Consider the following 8,482-nt stretch of genomic DNA (forward strand, 5'->3'; position numbering starts at 1 on the left):
CATTAATTACTGTGCATCAGCACAGACTGGCAATAAAACTGACAGACACTGAGAGATGTCTCACGACCCAAATTCATAATAACAATCAAGCCAGAGCTTTTAATATATAACGCTACAAAACGTTAAGACAGACAGATCTCTGCAAGCTTCTATAAGCAAGTCATGGAAAAATGTAATTAATTGACAGTTATAAAGCTCAATGTCATATCTCAATATGAAAAAAAAAACACCACGGATTCTTCTACAAGTGTGGCAAAGGAGTTTCAATCAGGTGCTCTTCTCCCACTCTCCCTGCTCTGCATTACGTATCTTGCATATTAAGAAAATTTCTGCAACAAAACATTATGTTTTATTCAAGTGCTCTTGATGCGTATCTTTACTTGCACACTCCCTTTTTGAGCCACGTAGCACAGCTCCGCACTTAACAGCCTTACAAATGTAGGCTTCACTAAATCAGACTAAACTGCAAATGCAGTCTCCAATGCTCAGGGGGGAAAAAAAATAATAAAAAAAGGATCGAGCTTCAACACCACCAAGTTTTTGGTAAGGACTTCTCCTAACTTCAGTGAGAATCTTGCATAAATAGAGTTTTAAACTTTTAGCTAAACAGGTGTGTGTTGTTTTAAAACAATTTATGTTGGATGAAAACACGCAGACTCATCAAAAGCCAGTCACTTCATGATGTAACTGGAAAAAAAAAATAGGAAGAAACACTAGGAATTTTTCAAGTTTCAGCAGGGCGTATGTATGAATTATTCAAACCGAAGCTCAATTATATAATATCCTCCCAAAAGCTAAGTTAGCTACAGAAACGCAAAATTTGTGGCAATGTTAGAGCCAGGACACATAAGGGCAGCGACTGGCAGCAGCCGTCCTGCAGCAGGGCAGCCGCAGGCGCATTTGTTATGTACGTACCAGGAATTTATGTGTGGTGTACTTCAGACTTTATGCAGAACCTCTGCCTGTATCACTTCTCCACTGGCAGGTTGTGGGAGTAGAGCAGGTTCCTGGCTGATCTGTCCCTGCCATATCCAGCCAGCTACAGCACTCCCGAGCCACTGAGGATGACAGAGGCCAACCAAAGCCACCACAATGGGTAAAACCGTGGATAAACCTCCACTTTGCTACCAATGACCTCCATTCTCCTGCTCCTTAGTTCTCCTTAAAGCGAAGCAGTAAGCACAGTGAGGAAAGGATCTTTTTATTTTCAGAAGCGATTCCCACAGACCACAGTTCTGACCAACACACACTTAACTGCCCCTCCAAACAGCAGGTTGTTTTATTCTTCACTGCCGTGGAATAAAACAACTACCCATGTCATTTTCACCCTGCTACCCCACAGAAAGATATCCTTTAAGCACAGAGGCAAACAAATCAGCACTTGGGACTCGACAATCTGAACTGACATATTTATGCTGCAAATGCAAGCTTGTACTTTGCTCGAAGGCAAAACTTGAAGTTAAAGAAAATGTAGTATTGCAGCAAGCAATCAAGTCCTCAAATCTTGTCGGTAAAAAAAAAAAAAGTCAAGTCTGTTTTGTGGATAGTTGGGAAATAGACAAGGAGAAACCAAGCGAGATGAAGTGAATTTGATTTTAAGCACATCTCAAATCTTACTTTATGAACATCCTTTCCCAAACTAGGCAGCTGCTCTTAAGAAAAAAAGGAGGAAATCAAAGTTGACTATACATCTACTAGAGCTTGTTCTCTTTTTTTTTTTTAAACAATTAGCAGCATTTCTAAGGTGGTTTTGGGTTTTTTTTCCCTTAGGGTAGACATTTCAAACAAATTACCATGGTGAAACACAAACACAATACATTTCAGAGAGCTCACCCACCTGGTACAAAAGCCCTGCTTTTGTTTCAGCACTTAGCACATCAGAATTTTTCTAATCCCCTCAAGCTGGAACCAGCAGATACAAAATAGATTGGCAGCATTATTTTTATTATTATTATGTAAACCAAGAAGTTTGGTTAAGAAGAAGACTGTAGTCATTCTTCTAAGGCAAACCTTAACCAGGTACTTCTCTAACGTAAAAGCCCAGACTGCTAAAAAGCAACTTGTTATCCCCGAAGGCTATTCAACTGAGGCAACTACAGCTGCGTTCAGTTCTGGGGGTGCCAAGGACCTGCCCTCACTGCTGTACCCAACCCCTCGCTGCTTGCTCACTTGGAAAGCCCCATGGTGTGTAGTGCTCCGCATACAGCCCTTCAGCAGCGGAGGCTCTCCCATCTGCTGATCCTCTCTTCTGCGTCCCACTATTGAAGACTCTGTTCAGAGCAATTTAGGATGCATTCCCAGCAGGCAGCTTGCAAACCCAAGGTAACCTGGCCAGAGATCCCTCGTCTTTGGGCTCAGTACCACTAACGCAAGGCATCACCGCGTGCAGCAAATCCCATTTCAATTCCCTGGGCAGGTGCATCATTCACACATCTGCAGCCTGCACACAGCACATCCAGTATCTGAATTACAGGTTGAGCAGCAGGTCTGCTAACGGCAGACACCGTACTCCTCCTTAACATCCCCCTGTTTACAAATTCTCATTTAGCAGAACCTCATAATATTTTAATAAAACACGAAAACGCAAAAACGATGAATGCATGCCAGATGTTAGATCACATTATGTGCACCAGCGTTTTTCCCCAGCCCGAGGTTCCCATCACAAAGGCACAACCTCACTAGGGCTGAGCGGGGCTTGCACTGAGCGCCCTGTGCCTACCGCGGCACAGCCTCAGCTGCAGTATAAATCCTGTGCCCGGGCTTTGCTATTAAGACAGATTATGTTTTTACACTGAGCTGCCTCAAGTCATTTTAATTGTACAATCAAATAGCAATTACAAATACTTTCTTTAAGCTGTATTAGCAATAGGGCTTTCTGTCGGCTTTAAGAACAGAGAAGATTAAGTGTTTCCTTCAGAACAAGTGTTTATCAAACAAACACTTCAGTAAACCTTTAGTTTTTGAATTAAGATCCTTATGTATTACCACAAATTAGTCTTTTAATGTACTGTGAATATGTTCCAGCCAGAAGGCAAGCGCAGGCTTCTAACCATCAGAGGCGTCACGATCTGCCAAACACACTCAAGCTCCATCTCATTCTGACATGAAGCTGATGGAGCTGGCCATGACAGCGAGCAATGCTTCCAGTCCTACGTACCTTCCCTTCTAGCACCAACTGATTTCCTCCATCACCAACTTCTTACAGTAGTTTCTACTTTTTAGAAACAGAAAGAGCTAGTAGACAAGGTATTTATTTTAATCTGCTTGGGTAACATTTGGGATTATACACAGGCAAAGAAAACAAGTCAGCTGGATCTTCTCACAGGGTGGTTTTGAATGCTGATCTAATTTCATGGGCAATTATTGAGCTGCCGTGTTCCAAAGAGCACTTATAACTAAATCTAAAGTCCACTAAGTATTCAAACACATGAGCTTTCAGTTCTCCTTGGCACATCTGCTTGATTTGTTGTGGGTTTGTTTTGGGTTGTTTTTTCTTCCAAATCAACCAAACAGTTCAGTTCCCCTCTGGAAAACCAACATCATACATCAGAAAGCATTTGGCTTTGTTTTCAATTTCATATGCTACATCGGAAGAAAAGAAAGTAAGAGTTGTAAAAATTGTGGCTCTACCCGGCTGAAAAACATCTGGGTATGGTGTGCCTAGTATCTGCCACCACCACATTCCAAAGGCAGAAGAGGAACTAGGCAGGGAAACTATTCAGATTAGTGAGAGAATCCTACAGGCTAGAGCCACACAGTGCCAACGTAGCATGCACAGGGAGCTTTAAAAAAAGCCCTCTAAATCTAAATTTAGATCCAACTTTCCCCTGTTAAAGTTACAAAAAGATTAACTCTTAAATACCACTATGAGAACTGCCCATGCAACAATTTAAATAACACAAGTGCCTAAGAACCTAACAGATAAGACACAGAAAATAAATGCCGGGGCAGGTAAGGAAACACTTACCTTTCTCCCATCCTGGTCCTGCCCTATATTTAGCTACCCTAGATTCCAGGACCAAAGCTTCCCCAGGAGCTGACAGTGCACTCTTCAGGGAGTTTGCAGTGAAAGCAAAGCAACACACAGGCTCTGCGAAGGCACTTCTGAAATGTGGCATCTCACCCAGAGGAGCAGCCGGGCATTTGGTACCTCCGTATTCAAAGCAGCAGCCAAGCTCTATGCAATTCCCAGACGGCAATTCCCTGAAGCCACTGGCTTTGTTTCCAGCTGGGAAACAAAGACTCACCAAAGCTGCACATCCTCCTCTTCCTTAAGAGGTTCTTTTCTTAGGAAGAGTCACCCATACTGGTGAGTTCCCTTTCACACCATTCCCATCTCTAAATAGATCTTTCCTTGCTTATGGGGCATGGCTGGAAAAAAAACTCCACCCAAACACACACACACAAAAAAAATCCTCCTCTATTTTCAACATTTTTTTTTGGTGTATAGCCATTACAAAAGGTACCAAGACCTGCTGAGCTTCAAGAAAGGAAATAACACAGTGAACACCTCTGCAACACATCAGCTGTGCATCCATGCAACAACCAGCAGGAAAAACAGAAACTAAAACTACAAAAAGCACACCCACCCCACTGTTCCTGAACACGGGGGAGTCCAATGAGGAACACCAGTTACACCGCTTAAAAACCTCAGTAAGCACGGGTCCCTCAAGGCAAAGTTTTTAAGCCTAAACATGCTTTTTTAACAAGCTAACGTGCATTACAAAAAACGCTGGCACAAAAAAAATCGTTTCTACTTGTTAGCCGAGATGCCTGCCGACTTCCCTGCAGAAGGCTGAAATAGCGTATAACTTCCTCAAAGGAACTCATGCGCGCACCACAAACAAGGCGTTGGGGACAGGGGCGGGGACAGACACGCCACGCCACAAACATCTGGGTTTATTTAGTACTTCTTCTGTGGTGCAGCAGCAGCGGCAGCCGCCTGCTCCAGCGCTCCCCGTCGCTCCCCGGGACCGGGGCCGGCGCCGCGCAGCTCCTCCCCGCGCAGAGAGTCCGGCGCCGCCTGCTCGGCCACTTTCCGCCCCGCGGGACGGTTTCCACGAGCAACCCGGCCGCGGGCAGCCCGGGAACACCCCCGGGAGGAGGCCGGGCCGGGGGAGCCCCCCGCAGCCGCGCCGCTCAACCGCATCCTCCCACAGCCACCAGGCAGCTGCGGCCGGCGCTTACTCACAGAACAAATCAATAAATATATACGTTTGTAGGAACAAAGTTAAATAAATATAAACAATCCCGGGCGCGGCGGGGCAGTCCCCCTCCGGAGCTGGCAGCCCGCCGCGGCGCGGCCGTTCCGCGCAGCTCCGGCCCGCGGCCCAGCAACGCCGCTCCTCCCCCCCCCTCCCCGAGTCGCCCAAGCAGCCCCGACAGCCGCCCCCGTCCCCGAACACTCACGCGAGGAGAAGGCCCCGGTGCTCACATAACCGGGCCGGGCCGGCGTAACGGGCTGCACGGCCGGAAGCCCCGTCGCTCCGGAAGCGTTGCGGGAGCACTTCCGGGTCACGGCAGCGGCTGTGCCGACGCCAAGCGAGAGCGGCCGCTGGACTGAACCACTACGTGGAGCAGGGAGGGTGGGAAGGAGCGGGGCGAACCATTCGGAGGAGGGGGGGAGAACGGCCGCGGGGCCGAACCATTGGAGGAGGGGTGCGCCGGGCTGTACCACCGCGGAGCCTCGGGGGGGCGGGGCCGCACCGCCCCTGGGGGCGGGAGCTCTGTCCCCGCGGGCAGCGCCGGGCCCGGGGCGTCGGTGGCGCCCGGGCGGGTCGGAGAGCAGGGCGGGCAGGGGGCCGTCCCCAGGGGCCGCCTGTCCCCGCGACCCGTGTCCCCGGGCTTGGGGGGCCGGGGGCGCGAAGGCCGCCCAGCCGTGCGGGTGTCGAGGCTGCGAGGGGTCTGGCGGGGGAGGGTCCGGCCCGCGCAGACGCCAGCCCCGCGGTGACACGGGCCCGAGGGCTGCGCTGCCGTGTCCCCCGCGGGGGCCGGGGGGAGAGAAGGAGGGGGGTCGGCGAGGGGGCTCTCCGCGCTGTGGGCGGCGGGGCCGGCCGGTGCCGGGGCCCGCTGCTGGCCGGGAAGGGGGGGACGGCTCAGTCTCAGAAACTCTCCGAGGCGACGCGCATCGCGGCGGGGTTCTTAGTTTTGTTTGGTTTTTTTTTTTTTTTTCCCCCTAACTCCGCGGGGCTGATCCCAGCCCCAATGTTCCCGTTCCTGCGGGTGATGGCAGGCACGTACGGCAGGAAGGGCTGCTTCCCCCCCGCTCGCACTGTTCCCTGCGCTGCGGTTGCTGCCCCAGCCCGGGCGCTCCGCCGGGAGGGGAGCGCGGCCCCGTCCCTGCCGGCCGGCGGACGTGACCGGGAGTTACCGCGCGTCCTCTCCTCGCAGACACTCGGGGCATTGTCGGAAAACGGAGGGGGGCCGGGGATGGGGCGAGAAGACGAGGTCCTTTCCCTTCAAACACGGAGCGGAGCCAAACCTGCGCCGGCCTCGCTGCCGGCTGCCCGCTGGGGGCACCGGGAGAGGGGCCGGGGGGGAACCCTGGCAGACCCGCAGCCCCGACACAGGGCGCCTCGGCTTTGAGAAGGCGAGGTGTGCGCTGTGAAGGGGCAACTTGTTAATTGACACGGCATTGGCCCCCCCTTTGGCTTCCTCCCCGAGCCCGTGGGCCCCGTCGGGCAGGCAGTGGTGTATCAGCTCTAACAGCGGTGCTCCCGCCGTCGGGCAGACAGCGTTCCCCGTTCCCCGCACACCTCGTGGCTCTGGCAGCGCCGCACCGGCTGGGAACAAAGGGAAGAGCCATAGGGCTGGGGACGAGCGTCGGCTCACGCTGGGACAGCACCGGCCGCGTCAGCAGGAAATTTCATCCCGGAGATTAAGGGCTGAGCCACCAGCTCGCCGGGAGCTGGAGCAGGGGCTGAGGGCAAACGGCACCCACCAGCGTTGTGGCAAAGCCCCCAGGCCCGGAGCCTCGCCAGGGCAATGGCCAGCCTTCCTCTGAGCCTGGGGTGGGGGGGTCTCCCCCTTCGTTTAAAGACACGGAAGATGGCACCTCCAGAGCCAGTGCCCCAGGCGCCCTTCATCCCCGCTGGCAGCCCTCCAGCCCCCTCCACGCTGGATGCTTTAATGCGGTGCCCAGGGAGGTCCGAGCGACGTGCAGGGCTTGACCGTGCCGGCAGCCAGCTGTGCAGGCACCGCTCCGAAACACACTCCTCCCCATGAGCGAACAGTCAGGGGAAGAAGGATTTTTATTTTTTTTTTTTAAACCTGAAATGTAAGGCACTGCTTGAAAGAAGAGACGAGGGACTTGACAGAGCACAGCACACATGTCCTGTGGAGCAGCCCAACAGAAGCAGCAGTGCCGGCAGAGAGGTGTTGGGGTGCAGTACCCAGCCACGTTACTATGTAGAAAATACCTATTTTTAAACAAAGCGAGTATTTTGCATGGCCGTGCCTCGCTTTTTGCCTTGGCTCACCTCGGAGGGCACGGCACGCTCCGTGGCCAATTTCACTTCAGTCCAAGCGCGACCCTGGTGCTGGGGACAATGTAAAATACGTGACTTTTTCCCTACAGCTGCTGGTGAAAACAAAAAAGACCCACATAGCACGCACACAAAATGACAACAGAGGCTGTCATTGTGCGGGCTGTCACGCAGAAGAGGGACCGTCCCCCCTCCCCACCGGCAACGGGAGAGTGGAGCCACGGGTGACTGGTAAACGCTCCAGCGAAACACGTAGGGAAATCCTTTCAGTGGGGAATCGCCACCAGCTACCAGGGAGCCCGCCTCGGGTTCTGCTTCCACATCTTGCACCACACCTTGCAGGAAGAGCACCAGATTGCAAAACACCCGTCAAGAGACGTGACAGCGGATGGCAGGGAAGTTTTCACAAGGGATGCAGAGCTCGTGTTTTTTGCTGGGCAGCAGGCAGTACCAGTCCACTCTGCTTTCTGGCCGGTTTGAGGAAGGCGTGGGGCAGGTGGGAGCCAGCCTGTCCATGTCTGTCTGCCTCCAAACAAGGCTCTCCACCTCCACGGGACAGCGCTACACCCCTCCATGGGGCACTACATCTGGCGCTTACCAAATCCTCCTTGAGCCACCCTAAAATTTTCAGCGTTTCAAGCATTTTCTTGGTTGCCAGCTTGTGGGTGGATAGGCAAGAGCAACCTGTCCCGCTGTGAAGGTGTGCGGGTTAGAGTGTCCAGGAGGCCTTCCAACTGCTCGGCCTTTTTGGGGGGGGAAAGAAGTTACTGGAGGACGACCCCCGGGGGTCCGCGGCCCTCCGTACTGAGGGACCCCCTGTAGTGCCCAGCGGCGTGAGGGGCCGTCTCTGCCCTCCCAGGGCACACGGGTTTTCCACACGCCCAGACCGTCGGGGAAAAAAAAAATAATAAAAAAATATATATGAAATGAATGTACCAAGGTAAAAGTGATGGCAGCAGCGTGAGAGGCGGCGGCCGAGGGGCAGGGCGCGCGGCGGC

The 8,482-nt window shown here is 52.7% G+C and overlaps 1 protein-coding gene across 4 annotated transcripts in view; it reads right to left on the reverse strand.

Annotated features, from left to right (window-relative positions):
- PHRF1 (PHD and ring finger domains 1) overlaps nt 1–5,523 on the reverse strand; it is a 28,951-nt gene extending 23,428 nt beyond the window's left edge. For all 4 annotated transcript variants that reach the window (XM_014957611.1, XM_014957613.1, XM_014957614.1 and 1 more), the window contains exon 1: nt 5,410–5,523. The gene's annotated coding sequence lies outside the window, so the exon portion shown is untranslated. The remainder of the gene's footprint in view (nt 1–5,409) is intronic.
- Between the last annotated feature and the right edge of the window lie 2,959 nt (nt 5,524–8,482).

Source organism: Calidris pugnax, unplaced genomic scaffold (genome assembly GCF_001431845.1).
Source record: "Calidris pugnax isolate Ruff unplaced genomic scaffold, ASM143184v1 scaffold211, whole genome shotgun sequence".
Lineage (NCBI taxonomy): Eukaryota > Metazoa > Chordata > Aves > Charadriiformes > Scolopacidae > Calidris > Calidris pugnax.